This window comes from Narcine bancroftii, chromosome 5, assembly GCF_036971445.1.
Source record: "Narcine bancroftii isolate sNarBan1 chromosome 5, sNarBan1.hap1, whole genome shotgun sequence".
NCBI classification, from domain to species: Eukaryota; Metazoa; Chordata; class Chondrichthyes; order Torpediniformes; family Narcinidae; genus Narcine; species Narcine bancroftii.
In genome coordinates this window covers 232,201,220-232,224,796 of record NC_091473.1, presented here as the reverse complement: position 1 = coordinate 232,224,796, position 23,577 = coordinate 232,201,220, and the positions used below count along the sequence as shown (strand labels likewise).

General features: G+C 38.4%; 1 protein-coding gene and 1 long non-coding RNA gene across 8 annotated transcripts in view; one reads left to right on the top strand and one right to left on the bottom strand.

The window, feature by feature from the left end:
• LOC138765026 (neuron navigator 1-like) overlaps positions 1-23,577 on the top strand; it is a 674,255-nt gene that overhangs the window by 299,579 nt on the left and 351,099 nt on the right. The window lies entirely within an intron of this gene.
• Positions 7,582-8,398, bottom strand: LOC138765027 (uncharacterized). The gene is made up of 3 exons (XR_011358423.1): positions 8,219-8,398; positions 7,895-8,051; positions 7,582-7,806 (listed from the first exon to the last, which is right to left on the bottom strand). It is a non-coding gene; the product is annotated as an uncharacterized lncRNA (long non-coding RNA).

The following is a 23,577-nucleotide window of genomic DNA, read 5'->3' as shown; positions in this document are numbered from 1 at the left end:
GTTCTAGTTCACAGTGTGTCTCACTTGGGAGACTTCAGTAGTTACTTGGCATTGTAGCATTGGAATTGCAAATATGGTTTGATGCCTTTCATCATTATAAATTTAGTGATTCTAATGATAGAGAAGTATTAACTCTACTCTTGTAATGTTCTGTGTAGTTATTGACATATCCTAGCTTTCAGTTACCTTTGTAAATTGTGAGGCACCATTTTTCAGTTTAAATAATTTTTCTCCCTCGATCACTTCTTCTGAAAATATTTGTGGTAAGGAAATGAATTTGAATAGTCATCTATCCTCCAGTCATTTGTTTTGACATCAGAAGTAATTATTCTCAGCTCATTTTTCCTCCTTATGTAATTTACTGTGCCTTTTTAATGAACCAACATTCTTTCATCTTTTTTAATACACGTGGAATAGTGAGTTTCTTAAGGTTAAAAAAAATCTATAATTTAATTTCTATGCAACTTCACTGTTGTTTTAGTCCCATGAACATTTACACGTAATTTATTTTCCAACAATGCATTCATTCATCTGCATTCATTTATATAGCTTTTATACCATTGATGTGAAATGCATCTGTAAAGTTGTCAGCATACTTATATTCCTGTTTCTTCTAGTGCATTCTTTCTCACAATTTGGGGTATTTCCTAACATGATAATAATGGTATATTTTAACTATAGGCTGTCTGATCCAATAGCGGTCATTTATTTCCAGGGATGAGGGGTGGGGTGGGGGAGAGAACCACAATGGTTAATCTCCAGGCAGTAGAAAGCAATATCTAACCAATCTGACACACATCACTTTACTCCTTATTCCTGCTTTATAACATCATTAATCTTTTGTACAGTGTGAGATGAATTTTCACATGTGTAACATGTGTGCTTTATTTTAAAAAATACTTCTTATCAACATATCAATCGTTTCAGTAATTTCCTCCAGATATTGGATCTCATTAGCAAAACATGGCTTTTTTTTCTCCCCCCCCCCCCCCCACTACCTTCCTGCTTTTTAGTTGTTTAGTTCATTGAATTAATGTTACCTGCTTTGCTACATGTGTTGAGTGATTTCTCATTCAATTATTTTGTTTTTGATTTGGAAATTACAATGGTTCTGCCTTTGCCTTTCCCACAGATTACCAAAGTAATATTTTTTTGGCTGTTCAAATTCACCTCACACCTTGTTTACCAGAGCACACCGCTCATGCCTGGCAATAGGGTTCAGGTTCATCTACCACATCCTTTCAGGGTATTGTTAAATGACAAAGCACTCAGTGTTAATACAAGTGCAAGGTTCCAATAACATAATGCTAGCATAGTTTCATGATTGGAATAATACTACCTTCTACAGCAATTTATTACGTTATAATTTTTTTAACAGCATAAAGAGCATTCTCCCAACAGTCCTGAGGTCAAACTAAAAGCATAGAAGATAGGCTCTTACTTTTCTTGAAGAAATAGGAGATGTAATATTAGAGACCATTAAGTTAACCAATTCATCTAAACAACTTGGATCTGTATTCCTCAGAGCTTAAAAGAATAAGAATCTTAAGGGTGCAACAGGGTGGATATTGAGATGTTTCTACCAGGGAGAGAATCTTGAAGAAGAGGGCATGGCTGCAAGGGTCCAGTCATTTAAAACTGAGGCATGTTGAAAGTCCTGCTTGTTAACAGCCATGTTTACCTACTTTTTTTATGGCTGCATGGCTCCCAACAGCCTGAAGCTTTAGTTTTGTGGCTGTCCTGCACATGGAGTGGGTTGTAAATTAGTGACTAGACCTTCAAGCCTACTACCTGGAGACCCACCCCTTAATGCCATTCCGATGGCCTCATTGTGTTTCTGATGATCAGGGAATTTCAAAACACCGTGAGCGGTGCTGTGGCGTAACAGAGATGATATGCCACCTCATGCCTGAGAGGTCCGCTAAGGTTCAATTCTAACTATAGGTGCTGGGTGCTAGCTGCATGGAGTCTGCACGCTCTCACTGCATCTGAACGGGGTTTCTTCATAGAGTTCTTGTTTCCTTCCACATGCCACTGTAACTTGGTCCATTTCACCCCTGTAAGTGAGTGGTAGAATCCAAGATAGGGGTAGAGTTGATGAGAATGTGGGGATAGGATTAAAGTAACTGGGTAGTTGGTGGTCAGCATAAAGGATCTTACTCTGCACTTCCAAGGACACTTTTTAAAGAGTTAAAAGAAATTAAAATAAAATTAAAATACTAATTTATTTTAGAACATAAAAATCAGAATTTATTGTCATGAATATATAACAACATTTGTTGTTTTGTGGCAGCAACACAGTTCAACTACACATCTGTTGAAGTTTCCCAAAGTTTCCAATGTCATTCTGAACCTCCGCAAACTCCAGAGGAAGTAGAGGCACTGATGTGCTTTCTTTAGTAGCAGAATAAGAACTTATCGACATGAACTTGCCACAGAATTTGTTGTTTTCCGGCAGCATCACAGTACAAACATTTCTATAAACCTCCCTACAATAATAAATAAAAATAGTGCAAGAAAAAGTCAAAGTGAGGCAGTGTCTGTAGTTCATTATTCATTCAGGAATCTGATGGCAGAGGGAAGAAGCTGTCCTTGTGCCACTGAGTACTTGTCTTCAGGCTCCTGTACCTTTTTCCCGATGGTAGCAGAATGGCAGGGTTAGTTTGGCCTGGTTAGCATAGCGGTTAGCGCAATGCTGTTACAGCACCAGTGATCGGGACCGGGGTTTGAATCCCAGTGTCTGTAAGGAGTTTGTACGTTCGCCCCATGTCTGTATGGGTTGTCACAGGGGGCTCCGGTTTTCTCCCACCATTCAAAAAAAAATGTACCGGGATTTGTAGGTCAATTGGGTATAATTGGGAGGCATAGGTTTGCGGGCCAATCGGGCCTGTTACTGTGCTGTATATCTGAAATATTTAGAGGATCGTTGAGGATAGAGACTGTTTTCTTAAGACTCTACCTCTTGTAGATGTCCTTGATGGAGTAAAGACTGGTGCTCGTGGCGTCGCAGGCACCTAAATACCAGACAGTGATCCAACCAGCCAGAATGTTCTCCGTGGTACACCTGTAGAAGTTTTCGAGAGTCCTTCGATGACATACCGAATCTCCTCAAACATCTCACAAAGTATAGCTGCTGGCGAGCCTTCTTCATGTTTGCAGCGACATGGGGGTTTGAAATATTTGTTAAATGACTTAACAAAAACATAATGGAAGAAAGAAATCAAATGATAACTGGTTGACTTAAAGCAGGTGGGGATGGAGGAGGGGAGAGGGGCAGATATGAAATGCATCTTGCCCCTTAGCCTAATAAGTGACAGTACCCCTGGATTCAGGGGAAGGTGGAGAGATCAGAAACTTCATGTTTACACACTGCAGTAAAGTCTAGAAAACTGGCCCCTTTTAAATTGCAGCACCTAGGTCGCCCTCCTGGGACCTGGGTGTGATTACTGGGGCAAAGGTGCTTTTAAATTTCAGTGGAATCTACCCATAAAATCGCCAACCCAACGATTTAAGGGGGATCTGGCCCCTGCAATGACACGTCACGCACTCACAGAAAGAAATGCCGGATGTTCAGATGCTGGCTACCCAGTCACACACACACACACACACACACACACACACACACACACACACACACACACACACACACACACACACACACACACACACACACACACACACACACACACACACACACACACACACACCACACACACACACACACACACAAGTGCTGACGTCACTGGAATAAGCAGGTCGGCCATTTTCCTGTTCACATTGCCTGTGGACGACACCTAGATAAGTTTAACTGGGTTCCCTGACTACCTCTGAGGTAGGTCAGAGATCTGGTTGGATTTCGATGAGGTTGACTGGGTCAAATTGCCCAGTTAACCCCATTTTACACGGCAGTTTGTAAGGGCCTACTGATGTGCTTGCCGCAACTTGCCAGTGATTTGTCAATGAACTGCTGGGTAGCTGTACTCGTGATCAAACTTGCTTTAAACCTGGCTTCAGAGGTTTACATTTTATATGCCCACATCAGTTATAATTTACACAGCACACTGATTGAATAAAACCTTCAGTAAACTGAAATATTACTCAGCCTTTGAAATCAGTATTGCGTAAACCTTTACATGAAAGAATTGGCCCAGGATAGCGATTCATAGTAGGACAACAAAAACTAAGAGGTGCAACGAGTTTTCTGCGAAAAAAGAACTATTTGCTATGAGAGAATGCAATTTTCACTGAGAAATTACAAAACTAATACAAAAAGACTCCTGGGTGGTAAATAATTATTGCTGAAAGCAGCCGTGGCCAATGGGTTCAACAGTTAATTCCATGCTCCAACTAGTGGGCAGAAGCTGCCAGCATGTTTTGAATGACTTAGTTTTGAGAATGGATGAAAATCAGAATTCTTCCCAGCAGGCCACTGAAGATTCAGATGAGTTGTATGAACCTAAGAGAGCCTGAAGTATTTATATTTGTTATTGTTCGTTTGCTTATTGGACACTAATATTTCAGTCCTATACGATTCCCTTGGTCATCAACTGCTGTCACCTATAATTGGAATTTGAGTATGTTAAGTCTAATATGGGCTTCCGTGTGGTATTTGCTGTTGGTTGGACAAAATAAGATGCATTTACATAATGTTGTGCAAGAAATCCATTTATTGTTGTGGTGCCCATCTCCTTCAGGATGTCCCAGATGGGTTTACATACAATGAATCACTGAAATGTGAGAGTGCAGAAAGATGATAATGTGTTTATTGTCATATAAATTGCATCAAAATTCTTACACTGCAGCAGCCGGATTTTACGCATTCCATAAAAACAAACATACAATAAATTAAAGTTAATAGAGATAAATATAAAAGTTTGATTGATAGATCATACTCATAGTGGAATGGTGCAAGAGGCAGACAGTTATTTTTGTGCTGTATGATTAGTTACAGAGGGAGGTTCAAGACCCTGATTGCTGTTAGAAAGATACTCTTCTCGAACTGAGAGGTAAGTCTAATTTACCCCGAAGGTAGCAGTGGATGATAAACAATTTACACACCACAGGCTTCCATAAACGGTCTTGTGGTAACGAACACGTAACATGAGTGAGGGATAAGTACGGAGTGTGGAATCTGGGGATGACACTCATGATCTTGCAGCGTGGCCTGTATTGCATCCATTCCTGAGTAGCTTATGCCTCAGGTGAAAATTGACTCTTAAAGACAGTATCTTTCCCTTGGGATTGCACAGAGGTGTCAGTATAGATTTTGTACTCATGTTTCTGGATTGGAAGTTGAATTTAGAACTACCTGATGCAAAACGAGTGTTAATATGGTTTAGTACACCATTCTCCCATGGCATTCTCCCATGGCATTTTTCATCAAATGCTACTCACACACCTAGTTTGTGTTTTTTTTTTGTATCTGCAATTTCAAAAACAATAATCTGGAGACAGCATTTCTTGCCACTGGGTGATATAAACCATAAATATAAAGTGAGAAGTGTTAAAGCAGTCCCTCTCATTAAAAGCAAATAAACTGTGAATTACAAGTTTTCCAAAAAGAATAATTTTACCATTTGCAGACTGCATGACATAAATTTAATTATTAATGTACAAAATTGGTTCATTGCATTTGCACATTTTGATGTCTAAGAAATAGACAATAAATTATAAATGTAGAGTAAGTTCTGGTTGAAGGGAAATGAAGAGTCGACATTGCAGTTCTATGTAAGGCACAGGAAAAGGTGGTCATATGAAGAAATGATGCACGCTGCTCATATAGTAACAGACTTCCTGAATCTTAGCTCTGGGCATGGATGGCTTCAAATCACTACCATTTCCTGTGAAAACAGTTTCACTTAACAAACATAACTGAAGGATGCTTGGCAAATCATCTTTAATTGCAATTTCTGGCATTGTGTCGTTTCATCAATCGTACTGTTCAAGCAAAATGAGACCAGGGATGACCTACCTGATGGGTAATTTCACCTTTTCAGATATTTTCTAATCTTATTCATTTCAATAATGTCATGAAATAACTTTAAACACACATCAGTTGTTCTGACATTAATTTGAGTTTATTTAGTGGTCAATTACGAAGAACCAATTTATTTCGTTCTTGTACCATTTTTTTTTCACTCTGAAAGTCGAATGGGCATATAATGCTTCAAATTTTAGGTTGAGTTGTTTTCTTTATTATTTTTCATCCCCTCAATTTTAAGCCTGATGGAGGATGGAAAATATTTATATATTTGATTGAGCACTAAATTACTTATTACAGTCCAAATTTATTCATTTATTTTATCTTCTTTAATACCGTAGACTTTTTCAAGCAGTGATATACGACAGTATAATATTAATGAATTTAAATGCATTTTAAACAATTGTTTAGGCATCAAATTATATTTTCAAAGCTATACTTATTCAAGTGTTTTGGGATTTTGTTCTTTAACATGACTCATCTCCAACTACACTAGAATATGTATCATTAGCTGCTTAATAATGACAACATGGTACAAAAAACTTCAGATGAGATTTGACGTCAAGTAATGAAGTAATCAAAAGATTGCTTTAAATCATAGCTGTTATTTTTTATACTCTACCTAAATGATTCAAGACAATCAAAAACAGAAACGTACTGTCGATACTGTGCAGTTCCGTTCTTTGGCAATAAATAAAGAAATATGGATTTGGGGGAGTAAATGAACATCATTTGGTAAGTCTGATGTAAAATTCTGACATCTTTATCACTTTAAGGTTTTAATTTCTCAAACTATTGCTCATAAGTTAGTCATTTTGGTAATATGATCACGACACAATGAAGATTTTGCTTCCTGAACACTTCTGGGTGTATTTTATGGTTGCTGATCATGAAAATCACCTTAAAAAAATTCCTATCACACACAGATTTATAGATGAAACCTATTTTTGTGCTTTCCTGTGATATTTTAAGTCTACTAGTATATTGCCCACAAAGCCAGCTGCTTTGATCAGTTCAAGCATTCCTGGTCACTCACTCAGTGGAGGTGCTATGCAAATATTTTCTTAGACTTGGGCATGTTTAGTCAGGGTAGATTCAGATATAAAGATGGTTAGGGTAGCAGTTAGTGCAATGATGTTACAATGCCAGCGATTGGGACCAGATTTGAATCTTGCGCTGTCTGTAGGTAGTTGGTACGTTCTCCCCGTGTCTGCGTGGGTTTGCCCTGGGGGCTCTGGTTTCGACCTACCATTCGAAAAGCACTGGGAGTTGTAGGTTAATTGAGTGTAATTGGGTGGCATGGGCTCGTGGGCCGAAATGGCTGGTTACCGGTTATTTATCTGCATATAAATTTAAATTTAAAATTTATACACAGATGTTGTGCATTACGTTGATGCACATGTTCTTCAGGCAATAGCATAATGACTATTTAACAATAACATTTATTATCTTCAGGAAGATTCAATACAGCAGAAATGTCTCGTCAATGTTGCAGCAGCTGCAGTACATTCTGTTACATTGCGATGAGTATATGGTTAAGGTTCAAAGATGCTGCATGACTGCACTTATTAAGAAAGTCCATGAACTCTACTTCGGTTGTAAAATTGGTGACCAAGACAAACCTTGGGCTCCTCACATTTATTTTGAAATTTACTTCCATGTACCTCTGAACCAAATGCAAAGAATGTTTCTCCAACTTCTTGTGTAATACAACATATCTGAAATTATCTTTGTGTTCAGCTTGAAGATGTCTATCATAATCTCCATTTTTTTTTCAGGAAGCAAACCTTTTGGGGGGAAAAAAATTGTTGTCCAGTGTTATCACCCTGAACAAAAAGGAATAAAAATATCACTCAAGTTACCTTTAAGCTTATAATATATAAAACAAATCACAGAATAAAATAGGAAACTCACAAGGGAGCAACAGATTAAACTTATTGCGCATACTGTGATCCATTTTAAGGTTGTTATGTGAGTTGGCACAGATGATGAGACTGAGCTCAAAAATTTAAGAGTTGTTTTCACATGGGAGAGCAAACAGATCCTTATTTCTTGCTAAATTTTTTATCCACTGAAAGTTGAAAACAATAAAAAGAAATAAAAACAAGCTCAAAATGAGAGAGAAAGATATGTTTGACGCATTGATTAACAAAATCAAGCAAGTTTCCCATTCAAATCTACATTTAACACTGTGGATCAAAAGGTTCATTGCCCCATGTTGACAGACTTCTATTTTACCTTCCTAAATTCCTAATCTATTTTTAATTTAAATTGAAGTTTCCAGATACATTCACGCCATACATGGTCCATTGGGTCTATGGTGATCCCAAGGAGAGCAATCCCAGTTGTTTTTTTTTTCCCCATCTCCTTTTTCCATTGCACCTCTGCAACTTCATCTCCCTCATAATCCTATAAACTCCCTTTTGATTTTATTTTTACAATTACCCCAAACTGACGAAACATTTGCAGCCATAAATTCATCTACTATGATGTCATAGAGATTTATATAATGCCTTCATGCTGATCAAGTTGGCATGCTCGGTTAGTCCCATTTGTCTGCTCTTGGACCATAATCTTCCAACCTTTCATGTCCACACATTTGTCCACATATCTTGTGAACATTTTAACTGTTCCCACTTCTATAGCTTCCTATAGCAATTCATTCCAGATGCAGATTACTCTTGAGTAATCTTAAATCTTTCTCTTCACTTTAAACCTATGCCTTCCAGTTCACGAACTGACTACCCTGGGACAAAAAAAAATGTAACATTCATTTCATCCATGCAATTAATTTTACTAGTCTTTATTAGGTCACCCCTTAGCCTCCTTTAATCTTGGAAGTAACGACCCAGTCTATCCACATTTCCACAATATCTCATTCTCTCCAGTCCTGGCAATGCCCTGATGAACCTCCTCTGCATCCCTTCCAATTTGCTAATATCTTTCTTATCGCTGGACAATCAGAACCACACACGTCTTTGGTATGTAAGAGGAACAGATGCAAGCAAAGGAAATTCAGATGATCACAAGCTCTGCACAAACAGATTCTGCGGTCAAGATTAAACCTGGGAACCATGAGATAGCAGCACCAACCATTGCACACAAGTCCCGAGAGATTCAAGTAAGCCCCAGCAGTGATTTGGAACAAATAAGAAGTATAATGGAATGAAATACACTTGTTCAAGGGAAATTGATAGATGGTATGTTTAGTATTAAACATAGTAAGACCACCATGGGGATCACTAGCCCCTTTTTCACTGGCACCTTGCCCAGAAATTAACGGGGAATTAACCAGTTAAGGGTCCAGTGGAAAAATAAAACTATCAGCATGCCAACATCAAATGATGTCAAATGATGCCGAGGATTGATGGCCTCTACCACTACTCATATCCCCGGCATCAGCTGATGCCAGCGTGCTAATTAAACCAGTGGAAAAATGAAAGCAGAAAGCCATCCAGTTCCGGATGAAAGTAGACTGTCCTATCCCCGGAGATGAGTTGTGTTCAGTGGAAAAGCAGTCAGTGTCGCGGTTAAAGGTGGTCCAGTGGAAACAGCACTTTGAAGAAGTGAATGTGAGTATTAATGGTACATGTGGCGCAGTATTGTTTATTGCGATATTATTGAGAATTACAGATGAGCATAGGCAATAGGCCATCTAGTTCGTCCTTTATTCTCCTGAAGACTGCATGATACATTAATAATAGCAATCAGTCTCTATCAATTAGTCCACAAAAACCACAGATGTGATGTGAGGGCAATCACAAGTGGCTGAAAGCTTTGGAAACTATAGTCCCAATGTCACCTGTTCCTCCCAAGCTTGATGAGAAATTTGCCATATGTCTTGTCCAAAATTACCCATGCACTTTGCCCAAATATTATTTTGTGAAAGAAAAGTAATTTGCATTTGGATGAATCAATGGTATCTGCTTCCCTGCTCCATTGATTTAACCTTCCTACAAATGAAAATTTTAATATATCCCTTTTCAAGGTCAGGCCCCGCTTGTGAGTTTTGTTTCTCTAGCTATGAAGGAACAGCTGGTCTTTCCTTATTTCCTTTGGGAGTCCAGAAATACCGTGCAAACTATCCTATAACCTTTGCTTTTCTGGTGAAAGCCTGTCTACTTTTTGTAATTGCTTATTCTTCTTCCGTTTCTAGGCCTTGTATACTTTGTAATGCTCTTTTGGTACAGTGGGAACTAAAACCGCACAATGTTTTTGACTGTTTTACCGTCATAAAAAACACTATCTGTTCCGCTGAATCATTCCTTGATGCTCCAGAGGAATAATGACTGTTTTTATGGTGGTAACGCCAACCAGTTCACGCCTGTGAATGGCTACAAAGGTCTGGTTCACATGGTTTAGTGAGTTTTTTCTTTTCTTTGGCTTGGCTTCGCGGACGAAGATTTATGGAGGGGTGTGTCCACGTCTGCTGCAGGTTCGTTGGTGGCTGACAAGTCCGATGCGGGACAGGCAGACACGGTTGCAAGGGAAATTTGGTGGGTTGGGGTTGGGTGTTGGGTTTTTCCTCCTTTGTCTTTTAGGTGGGCTCTGCGGTCTTCTTCAAAGGAGGTTGCTACCCGCCAAACTGTGAGGCGCCAAGATGCACGGTTGGAGGTGAGATCAGCCCACTGGCAGGGGTCAATGGGGCAGGCACCCAGAGCTTTCTTTAAGCAGTCCTTGTACCTCTTCTTTGGTGCACCTCTGTCTCGGTGGCCAGTAGTTTTGGAGATATCATTTGTGGCACCTTCCAAAATCTCAGTCGTCTGCAGAGTTGCCACCAGTGATGTTGTGGAAGGTTGTACAACCCGTATCCTCCCTGAAAATCATTATCAGGTGCAACAAAGAGGCAATTGGCCTTAATGAATTGACTATGCTGGAGAAGGCACTGTGTGCAAATGCCAGATTGTACTTTCTTTGTACCAAACGGTCTACTCTCAATGGGCTCAGGTCATTGATAGTATGGTGGCCTGAAAAATCACTGCAAAGTTGCTCCAAGAACCATGAAAGCAGGGCGGAATAAGGAATCCGTCAGCTTTTGTGGTGCCGTATGTTCCGTCGAGCAGCGGGCTGATATTGAGAAGTGCTCAGCCCTCAAAGCTGAAAAGGCAGACAGAAAAAAAAAGGAAGAAACTCTTTCAGCATGCAACTGACCTGGGAGGAATCACCGGCTGGTGAATTTATGGCGCAAGATTTGGACTCCAGGGCAACCTGTGTTAGAGACTATTCTTGAATGGAAGGCCAGGACATGGGAGAATGTTCTCCACTGCATCTATTTGTGCTGTAGGGTTTTTTTGTTTTGTAGCTGTGGGGACAGATGAGCCCTCCATTAAACTTTTTCATCTGATAGAAAAAAGCAAGCAAGAATATACTTCATGTGCTGTAGTTTAGTGCAGTAAGTCCTTGTTCGTGCAGAAGTTCTTTGGTTGACATGCCTGTTGAGTGTATTGAAAGTAACACGACGTAAAAGAACTGCATGCAATCTGTCATCTGATAGGCACACAAATAGTATGGAGCATGGTTACATGATTTTTACCTGCTTATTCCCCTTTTTTTTCATAATAATTGCTTTTAATCATTTCATAAATTGAAACCACATTAAAGGTGGAGTGCAAACCTTGTTACGGATGGCTGGTAATTCATTATTTCTATAGAGTGATGCAGTTTAATTTGTACTGCAACATACTTGGATCTTGACCATTAAAATTTCACATCTTGCGCATTGAAACTTCAATTCAAATACATGAACAGTATGAACTTTATTGCTCAGTTATAAAGTAATTTCACACCCAAAAAATACATTGAAATTTCACATGTAAAAATCCAGAGTACACATTGATATTTGTTAAAATTCAAAAAGATATGTTACACTTAAATCATATTATTTCATCCAAGGACCCCACATTTTAATTAAACATTAAATTGTTTTGATATTTTATTTAAAAAAAAAGGAAAATCTAAACCCACTACCAAGAAAGAAACTGCTTGGCAAAAAAAAAAGACAAAATTCTTATCATTGTGGTAAATTACCTCATTAGTCAGCATATCTACCATTATAACACATCAATGATTATAGAAGTAATTCAAAAAGGGTCCCCACAGTGTTTGAAATTTTAAATTCAAATCAGAAATTAAGCATCTAATCTTCTCTAAATTTAAACATAACACATGACATCATGTAGTCATTGAGCATGATTAGGTGGGTAACGTCTCTCCATCTAAGCATCACCACCTGTCTGGTCATAAGAGAAATAAAAGCTAATACATGCAGCTCAAATGTCATTAACGTTATGTCACTCTCTCCAACAATACTAAATAAATCAGTTAAGGGATTTGGTTTAAAATTGTTTAAAAAGTGCAAAGAAAGTTTTAAATACCTCATTCCAATATTTCTCAAATCTTTGGCATGTCCAGAACATATGGATTAATGAAGCATCTCCATTGTTTCATTTATCACAATGAAGAGATACTGACACATAAAAATGAGATAGTTTGACTTTGAACATGTGAGCTGAACGGACTACTTTAAATTGTAAGAGAGAGTGGTGGGCACATAAAGAAGAGGTATTAACCAATTTGAAAATTACTTTTCAAGCTTCTTCAAGAATTAAAAGCTGTGGGTCCTATTCCCAAGCTATTTTTTTACTTTTATCTGAGGGAGTCTCTCTTATTCCCAACAACATATCATAAATGTTAGATATTGAATCATAATGGTTGTAATATAATTTGAATGTTATGGATGATTTCCACATAGCACTGGGTTATGTCGGTGATGATAATATTAGACTTTTAAAATGAAGTAAATGGCTTCATACTTATATTCCCATTTTGCTCCTAAGCAGTTTCAGATTAGTTTCTCTAACCAACTACATTGACATGTAGTTACATGCAAGTGAAATTTCATGATAGTTACAAGGTCCTCAACATGCAACATCTATCTCCTTGAAGTTAGCAGGCACAGAGAAATTCCACCACCTGCACGATTTTTTCCAACAGAATTAATGGAAATAGAATGTCTTTCTTGAATTATCACTGGATGTACTGGAACCCTTCTCCGCACAATGGTACTGTAAAGCACCCTTGCTCAACCTTTTTTGGCACTTGCTTTCTTGGGACTCTGATTAAAGTTTATAGGTCCCCTTCCCTGTTAAGCAGTCAAGTTTATTTAGTTTCTTCCGTATTTCTCAGTGGCATAAAAATCTAAAATAACTTTATGATTTTAGTTACCGACCCCCACCCCCCCCACCCCTGCAAATGTTCTGTAGCCCTCGTGGAAACCGTTTGGCCCCTCTGAGAATGGCTGCTTTTATCAAATGGACTACGTTATTTTCAAACACTTGTAGTGAATAGCCATTGTATTTTCAGAGACATTAGAAATGTTCCTTGAATCCTGGCCTTGCCGATGAAACAAATGAAAGAAAAAAAAGTCACTTATTTTCCCAATGAATATTACCAATCTCCATGTTGTGAATTTATGAATGGAGCTTCATTAGAACATGGATTCCTCCATGTGTTGGGTTTTTTTTTATATTAGATCAGAATTTATTGTCATGAACATGTTGCAAAATTTGTTGCTTTGCAGCAGCGTCAGTTCAAACATTTATATAAAAATAGTACAAGAAAAATATGAAATAGTGTTCATTCTGGAATCTGATGGCAGAGGGGAAGAAGCTGTCCTTGTGCCACTGATTGGTCATCTTCAGACTCCTGTAGCTTTTCCCTGATGGTAGCAGTGAAGAGGGCATGGCCTGGATGTTGGGGTTCCTGCATTCTTAAGAAACTGCCTCTGGTAGATGTCCTCAATGGAGCACTTCCTTTTTAGAATTAGTCTTCATTAATTCAGAATGAGTTATTTCACATTTCCATCTGTTGATGAGCTCCATTGGTTCTTATCCATGCTTTGTGGGGCAAAACGCCATAAGACATGAGCAATACTGCAACAGCGCCTGTGAAAGGATGCAGCTGGTTCTTGATATCGAACGCAGTCAAGTGGACCATAGACCACAGGTTTTGTATCTGGCTGATGAATTGTGAATCAGAGCCAAATAACTGGGAAAAGGGACAGAAGCATAATCAAAATCTGGGCATTGTCTTTATGTTTGACATCAGTGGAACAGACTGTACCGTGGAGAAAAACTGACTCAACAGTGTTGCAGAGCAAGGGAAGCAGTGGTTGGACTTTATAAGCTCATGAATAAGGAACATTTGACACTTCAGTCCTCATAAAATTGATGCACACGGATTAATGCTGCTACTTTTACTGAATACATATGTGACTACTTTGGCAAAAGCCCTCAGTTTAATGCATTTTACCGAACCAGTGGGAGAAATATTTAGCTAATATTAGGGTAGGTGTTGTTGCTACTGTCCAATTATTAAAAATAATATGGAACTTTTCTCAGACAGCAAAATAGAATCACAGGGAAAAAACATAACATTCTACTGTTAAACCAAGAGCACAAAAATTACCTGAGCTCAGTTAAACCCATTCAAACAAAATACCAGAAAATTTTCCAGAACAAATTGTAATTTAACTATGCTGTTGTTCGATGGGATCTGGTGAATGTTCTCCCACAGTGCTGTTGAGAATGTTCCAAGAATTAGATCCAGTCGTGGCAAAATACCAGTGATGTGTTTTCAAGACCGGCTGAGCAATTTAAAGGAGACTTGGAATACTTGTGATTAAATATTATTTCCACTTTGCATACAAGCTCCAGGGAATGCTGCGGATAGATAGCTGCTAGAGAACAAGTAGCGAGATTTTTTTTTGTCTTTTCGTGACCATGGGTGTTTTGTGGCAGAGAAGAAGCAATCCAAATTCTTTCAAGTGAACAAATTGTCAATGGCTATTGATCAAGGCCTTCTTAATTAAAGTCTTTAACACTTTGTGGCTGCTTGTAGTGAAGACATTGTCTTCTTCTTTGGCTTGGCTTCGCGGACGAAGATTTATGGAGGGGGTAAAAAGTCCACGTCAGCTGCAGGCTCGTTTGTGGCTGACAAGTCCGATGCGGGACAGGCAGACACGATTGCAGCGGTTGCAGGGGAAAATTGGTTGGTTGGGGTTGGGTGTTGGGTTTTTCCTCCTTTGCCTTTTGTCAGTGAGGTGGGCTCTGCGGTCTTCTTCAAAGGAGGTTGCTGCCCGCCAAACTGTGAGGCGCCAAGATGCACGGTTTGAAGCGTTATCAGCCCACTGGCGGTGGTCAATGTGGCAGGCACCAAGAGATTTCTTTAGGCAGTCCTTGTACCTTTTCTTTGGTGCACCTCTGTCACGGTGGCCAGTGGAGAGCTCGCCATATAACACGATCTTGGGAAGGCGATGGTCCTCCATTCTGGAGACGTGACCCATCCAGCGCAGCTGGATCTTCAGCAGCGTGGACTCGATGCTGTCGACCTCTGCCATCTCGAGTACTTCGACGTTAGGGATGAAAGCGCTCCAATGGATGTTGAGGATGTTGAGTGAAGACATTGTAAAAGGAGAGTAATTGTCAAGATGGGAAATCAATTAAAAGATGCTGGAATCTGAAGGAAAAGCAGAAATGCAGGAAGAGCACAGTCAGTCAAGCAGCATCTGTGGAAAGAAAGGCCAGATAATGTTTTGGGTTGAAGTAGTTGGGAGCAGAATGGTGGTAGATTTCATAATTATTGTCAGGGTACATACATGACATCATATACAAACTTGAGATTCTTTTTTCCTGCGGGCGAGGCAGGATGATCACTTATTGATAGTGCGAAAATCTGTACTCAACCGATGCATGTAAACAAACTGTGCGATACAGAGAGAAAAAAATAAATAAGGTGCAAAAGTAAAGTTCGAAATGCATCCCTGATTGAGTTTGTTGTTGAGAAGTCTGATAGTGGAGGGATCGAACCTGATGGTGTGAGTCTTGTGACCCCTATACCTCTTTCCTGATGGTAGCAGTGAGAAAACAACATGTGCTGGATGATGTGGATCCTTGATTGCTGATGCTCTCTGATGGCAGCCTTCCCTTTAGATGGTGGAGAGGATTTTGACTTTCATTGTCCTGGGCTGTGTCCACTACATTTTGAAGGGCTTTACGCTCAGGGATAAAGCACAAAAGTCTTCAGACAGCATGGTTGAAGTAAAAAAACACAATGATGGAGAAATGCAGCAGGTCAAACAGTGTCCTGTATATTAGTAAAGATACAAATAATAACCAACATTTTGGGCTTGAACCTCATAACCTTGATGAAGGACTCAAGCTTGAAACATTGCTTATGTATTTGTATCTTTGCTATATAAAGGACACTAGTTGAACCTGTTGGGTTTCTCCAGCAATGCGTTTTTATGCTCAGGGGTATTGGTGTCCCCATTCCAGGCCGTGATGCAGGTGGTCAGCGCAATTTCCACCACACATCTGTAGAAATTTGCCAGAGTTTTCGATGTCATACCAAACCTCTTGAGGAATTAGAATGTGAGAAACTTAGAGGAGAGGATGTTGGTTTAATGAACAAAGTGATACTTAGTAACTGCTTGTGAGTGCAGCATATTGTAAAAGAGGTTAATCGGGATCACGGCTGGAGAAGCCGAGGGAAGTTAAATTGTTCTGATCTCGATGAAAGTTTCCGATGAAAACGAATGACAATTCTTTTTCTCCTACTGAAGCTGCTTGAGCAGCTTGTTTTTTGTTCCATATTCTAGCATCTGCAGTCTCTTGTGTGTTTTAAATTGAAATTTCTTGTCATCCAAATATTTCCCCCAAACTTTTGTCAGCTGCAATCATCCCAAGACCTTTCCCAAGCTTGAATAAGTTTTTTTTTGATGTGGACTTTTATTCTTTGTTATTCTCTCCACAGTGCTGCTCCCACTGACCAGCCTGTGCAGCTTTTACACCAGCTTCAGGTTGGAAATGGAAATGGAAATGGAACCAGAACTCAAAATTCTCAGCCTCCTTTTTTTGCCCGATCCATTTCGGACTCTTTTTTTCTGTTTCCTCCACCCCATGCCATATTTAGAGCTGTAAGTTGTAATTGGGGCTTATATTTCTCCATTTTATAAAGAGGCAATGCATGTAGAGCAGTCAAGCAAATTATAATGTTCAAAGCAGGGAAACAGAGTTAATGCAGTTAATTATACACCAGTTAATTGAGCATCATTGATCGGGAGCATTCTGGAATCTTTAATTAAACATGAAATCACTAAATATCTTTTTGAAAGAAACTAGTTGATATCAGCTGATTTAAATTTCTGAATGGACCATTGTGTCTTGACCAGTCTTCTAGATTTCTTTGAGATGGTAATTTATGGTGGTTGAGGATATTTCAGTACATGGACTTTTTTTTTTTTTATTTTATTTTTTTAATTTTTTATTTTTCACACCATAAATCACAATAGCCATGGTATACACTTTTTATTTTCCACACATTTACAGTGACTTTTTCTCCCTCCCCCCTCCCTCCTCCCAAGCCACCCCCCCATCCCCCCCCCCTCTCATCCATTTTAGTTATACAATCTAGGTTGCATTAATTCAGTTAGACAATGTTGTCATTCAACAAAAATACACCAGAAATTCTACTGAGTCCATTCTTTTCTTCTCTTCTCCTTCCATCAACTTAGGTAATGTTTGTTCCCGGTAGGTTTTCGCTATTGTATTTAATGTAAGGCTCCCATACTTGTTCGAATATTTCAATATTATTTCTTAAACTATATGTTATTTTTTCTAATGGAATACATTTATTCATTTCTATATACCAGTACATGGACTTTCAAGAAGACTTTGATAAGACATTCATTAACCTTGGGGATCGTGTTTGAGAAAATTAGGAACCTGAATCTTGTGTGAAGGTGTATTTAAACTTGGCACGAGAAAGTGAAAAGATGATGATTTTGTGAATGAGATTTGAAGAAGGTGGTCATGACCTGGAGAACTTTTCTCTCAGATAATCTCTGTTCATTGAAGGTTTCTTCTAGCATATGGCTGGAGCAACATTTTAAAAGGTTGTTAAGTTTTTCGAACCAGTGTCGAGCTTTTTTTGGAGAAATTAAAACAATGTGAATTTTACTTATTAAATGGGTTCAATGCCTAGTCTTCCAGTAGAGCAAACAACTTCAATATTAACCTCCATCCTCTGTGTTGCCAGCGGTATTCCAGAGAAACACGACTGCATAAAATAATAATGCCCGTGCAATGAGAGTCTTTCTCACAAAATCCTCTCTTTTAAGATTGGTGTTGCTAATAGCCTTACCATTAATCCTATCACAATTTTTTCCCATATACTCTTCTTGTATTTGAATGGTAGTTTACCATAAGAGTTTATATCTCTGTACAAGAATTGTTCAAAAAATGAGAACCAACATGGGAGGCACATCCAGGAAAAGAAATAGACGTGCAAATTCTGCAGCACAGGTTTTTGGGATGGCTTTTTGACCTCTTAATGAGTTAAGATCTTGATCTTGATCTTGAATGAAAAAGTTACTGCTATTGTATACACAATATTCTAATTGTATTAGTAATTGAATAATTTCAATTGAAGAGGTTTACTCTTGGAAGGAGTTTTGAATTTTAAAAGAGATCTGTTATTTTATAAGTTTTCAAAACACTTCAGCTTAAAACTCAGATAAGTCTGGGTGTATTTGGGCAGCATGGGTTTGAGGGCTGGAAGGGCCTATTACCATGTTTAATTTTTAAATTATATGTTAAAAGTAATTATACCCTGACTATAAACTTGGAAGAAGCAGATTCAGATCATTAAATGTAAAATGTATTCATGAAAAAACTGGAGACAATTTTGAAGTACATGCAATACACAAAGAGAAAAAATTATCTTAATATGTTAACCATATGTGCTTAGAACCAATGAGCATACCTGCCAATGACATCAAGATTGTGCTATAGGAATTGTTTGATGTTTCCTCACATCCAAGATCCCTGCATCATCTTAATGCTGAGATACTCGATTGTTTATGCGTCTTTTCCTAAAGAAGAATTATCATCAGTTTGCTTTTCAAACTCGACAGTCCACTGTTTCAGTTTTCTGAACTACAACGTTCTTAACAATTAATTAGAAAAACATCACTGTTCCATTTGTGTATGTATAGGATTATGTCTGAGGCATCTATTAAAGTGTAATGTAATTTTGATGAAAAACTCCCATTGTATCAGTATTCAATAGAGTTATATTTCTCAGAAGTTTTCATAATGTCTTTGAGAAACTTAAATAATTTAAGAATATGAACTAAGTTTATTTTTGGTGCCATGCCTCACTACCCTTTCTTATATTACCCAATAAGACTAAATGTTCTGCAGTTTGTGCATAGACGGAGGTTTGATTTCAGAAAAAAAATAATTGCATGGCAATTTGCACAGTAGAGTATATCAGGCAATGAGAATGTGGCTGCGTTTGTTGCTGGATACTTTTGGGACCCAACTACTTACCTATAATTATGTGCCACCCTACCCATCCATCCCTTCAGAATCACACCTTAAAGATGTGGATTGTGCCTAGGAAGTCCGCAGATTACAACAATGTTCTGTTTCCACAAACATTTTGTAACCCATACTATTTGCAAATTGAAAGTGAACATAAACAGTGTATGGAAGAGGCTCACAGAAATAATTGTGATGGGAGAGCAAGAAGGAATGGGCAGAGCAAGCAGGCATGGGAAGAGTGGCTGCCAGCCAGTCTCACTGACTCTGCCCGGTTTGACCCAGCCTTCGGTGTTACAGTTTGGGAGTGGGGTGTGGGACATACTTTCTTCCTACTTCGTAGAAGATGCCTGTACTGTCGGTCCTCAAAACATTAGTTCATATCTAGTGTGTCAATAAGTCGGCCGTTTGTAATCTGAGGGGTACCTGCACCTACATCCTTCAATGCACTGCCTGCCCTTATAACCCCAATCTACAAGCTATCTTAAGTACTGAGGGTTCGCTACCTGATATGCTTGTTCTACTAATTTTTCTTTTTCATTCTATCCCCTTCCCCAAACACTATCAATCAAGTTGCAGATTTTCCTCTCTCTATACACCTAGAGAGGAAAGTCACCAGAGTAGAATGTAAGTCTCCAGATCGTGATCTTGCTGCTTACCCACCTTCCCACATTTGACAGTTTGCAAGGAGCTGTCTGTAAGGACTTTGTACGCTTTCCCTGTGTCTACATGGATTTTGCCTGGGTGCTCTGGTTTCCTCCCACCTTCCAAAATATACAGGATTGTAGGTTAATTTAGTTGTAATTGAGTGACATAGGTTTAAATGGCTGAAATTGCCTTCTACCATGTTGTAAACAAAACTTGAACAAATGCCCAGCCTTGAGTGAAGAGGACAGAGGAACATGTTCAGCTATGAAAATTGTAGTGTTTTCTTTGTTCAGGGCCAGATTGGACAGTGACCAAAATGGTCATGTGTTAATGTACTGTGTCTGTGCTATTCCAAAACATCCTTTGGAGTGCATGAAAATTTATGCTTCTTATGTTCCTAATGGCATCATGAAGAAAGCACGTTAGCACCTCTACTTCCTCAGGAATTTCCATAGGTTTGGTGTGACATCTAAAATCCTGGGAAATTTCAATAGATGTGGCTGTTTCATAGTCTGGTATGGGGACACCAATACCCCTGAGTGTAAAGCCCTGCAAAAGGTAGTGGCACAGCCCATGACATGACAGGCAAATCCCTCCCCACCATTGAGAAGATTTACAGGGAACGCTGCTGACAGAGAGCAGCAACAATCATCAAGAATCCACACCACCCATCATATGCTCTTTTCTCATTGCTACCATCAGGGAAGAAGTATAGGTGCCTCAAGACTCATCCCTTCACATTCATTGGACTCCTCAGCAACAAACCCAATTAGGAACTCATTTAAGGAGTCTTACTTTTGCGTTTTATTAATTTTTTTCTCTCTCTGTATTGCACAGTCAGTTTATTTACATTTCTTGATTTGTTTACATGTGTACATTGTGTATCAGTACCAATGAGTGGTGATTCTGCCTCACCTGTAGGACAAGAATCTCAGGGTTGTATGTGATGTGATGTCATGTATGTACACTGACAAAAAACCTGAATCTAACTGTGCCCAGTTTTCTGATAAACATTTATGAAGCCATATAAATCAGTTCCACTCAATCAAACTCCTGCTGAATCTTGAAGTAGTTCCAGAGGAAAAGATGGGGATGCAAGTTATTCTGTCTTGAGTGTATTGGACTGTTGATCATTATGCTTTATTCATTGAATAACTTTGTTATCACCTTGAGAGTGATTGGATAAAGTAGAAAGTTATTTTCCTCAATTGATGTTGGATTCCAATGTCTCCAATGGAAAACTCACCAATAGTTCCCTTTTTAGTTTCCCTTGGACATTTATTTTTTTTTATTGAATGTTTTCATGTGCCCTTGAATGCTATTACTTTTTTAAATGAATTTAATAGTTGAAAAAGTGTGTGTGAACCTGAAAAATATTTATATACGGTAGTTCTTGACTTCTGTTCCTTAGATTCATTCCATTCAAATATTATTACAAAAATGCCAATCATATTAAAACCTTAAAAAATTTAGTTTGCTCTGCTTGATAATAATATTATCCTATAGACTTGTATGTAGACATCAACTGTAAGCAATTAAAATAGTTTGGTAAAATATAATATCAGAACCTTACTTTCACGAAAGTTTGTCTATGCCCCTAAATTAAACATTAACATCTGAGGAAGAGAAGCTAAAGAATAATATTTTCTAATTTCTCTGTGATGCCAATTTATCAAACATATAATTCTGAAGTAAACACAAAGAGTCTATACCTCTGGATTTAAATTTTTAATTATCCACAGAAAGTTAACCCAAAGAAATAAATATTTCCTGTACATTTGAGAGTCATTAAATCTGCTTCATGAAATTGTGTAACACCATTTAACACTTACCATTTAGATGGATTCAAGAACCCAAGTTAAAATGGTGAGTTTATCTCAGATTATTTAATAAACTTTGGGATGCAATAACCAGGAACTTGTATGTCAGGATATTGTTGGAAATTTTATTTCCTGTGCTATAGAAACAATCATCCTTTCTTTTTGTATTTTTCATGACCCAAATTCAATATTTATTTGCCATGACTCAATAAAGCAAACAATCAAGTTTAAAAGCTAACAATCTACAGTGATAATGAAATGCTTCTTGCTTTTTTTAAAACACAGAATTTCCTGTGTGAATGAAGCAAATAAATGTGTTGATGAGAACTTGTGAAAGTTATTGTCAGGGGAACTAGCTTTTTCTTCACTCCAATGAAGTAACGAACATGGATTTTTTTTTAAATGATGAGGCTGAAGTATTTTTCTAGAATGACCTTGGATAGGAACATAGGATGTAGGAACAGGAGTTGGCCAAAAATGGCCCATCGTGCCTGCTCCGCCATTCAATACGATCATGGCTGATCTAATTTATGACCTAACTCCACCTACCTGCCTTCTCCCATATCCCCTAATTCCTCTATCATGTAAAAATTGATCTAACCGAATTTTAAATATGTTTAATGAGGCAGCCTCAACCACTTCCCTGGTTAGAGAATTCCAAACATTCACTACTCTCTGGGAGTAGGCATGAGAGACCTTAGGAGACTATGCAAACAGGTTTCTCTATTGTAAACTACTTATTTTGCAATGTGGTTTGCTTTATTAGAGGGTGGATATTTAAGAAATTCATATCTTTGAATGCTGTTAAAAGACATACAGGTACATTTAGATTGTAGTCAGACTTTCCATCCAGGGTATTGAGGTTTATATCCAGCTATCCAATGCAAGGAGTTTTGGATCCAATTCATTTTCATTGCCTGTGCCCCCAAATATACCAATCCCAGTTCATTTTGATTGGTGGGAGGAAACCGGAGCACCCGAAGGAAACCCCACACAGACACGGGGTGAGGGGGGGGGGGGGGGAATGTACAGACTCCGAACAGACAGCAACAGTTTCGAGCCTGGGTTGCTGGTGCCGAAATAGTGTTTCCCTAACTGCTGTGCTAATCATGCAACCCCTGTGCATAAATTGCATATAAGAATAATTGGATGACAAAACATTAGCACAGCGATTGTCCTCCTATTTATCTAGTTGGAATTTTGCAATATGTTTACCAAAGCCTCTGTAAGAAATTTTGCATCATTTTATTTTGCGATTGTTAGAGTAACTGGATACTACTGAAGAGTAACAGAATTATTTATATGGTTGGCTTCTACCTTTGTAAACTGCCACAATGTTGTCAACTCCTCTGCAGTTCTGCCCAAAGCAGGTAAAAGTTGTATTTTTACCCAGCTCCCAATATGGTCCTAAAAGGCCCAGCATATCCTCAAAGAAATGTCTGCCTGGTTGTGACAGAATTTGACCCCTTGAAAGTAAGGCACAAGGTAAATGAAAACATTGCAGAATAGTGTCAAGTAATCACTTATTACTTTTATTTAGCATTTCCTTTTTGTCAAACAAAATGCTGGCTTCAGGAATAATGAACAATATGCATACTAGTGAATCCTTCTGTATTGAATAAGAAATATATTAATGTTGATCTAGTTATTGGTGAGCATAAAACTAGAGAAAAATATATTCAAATTGAAATTCTATACACAATTCAAATTAGATATAAATGAGATAGGTAAATTGTATATCGTGCTC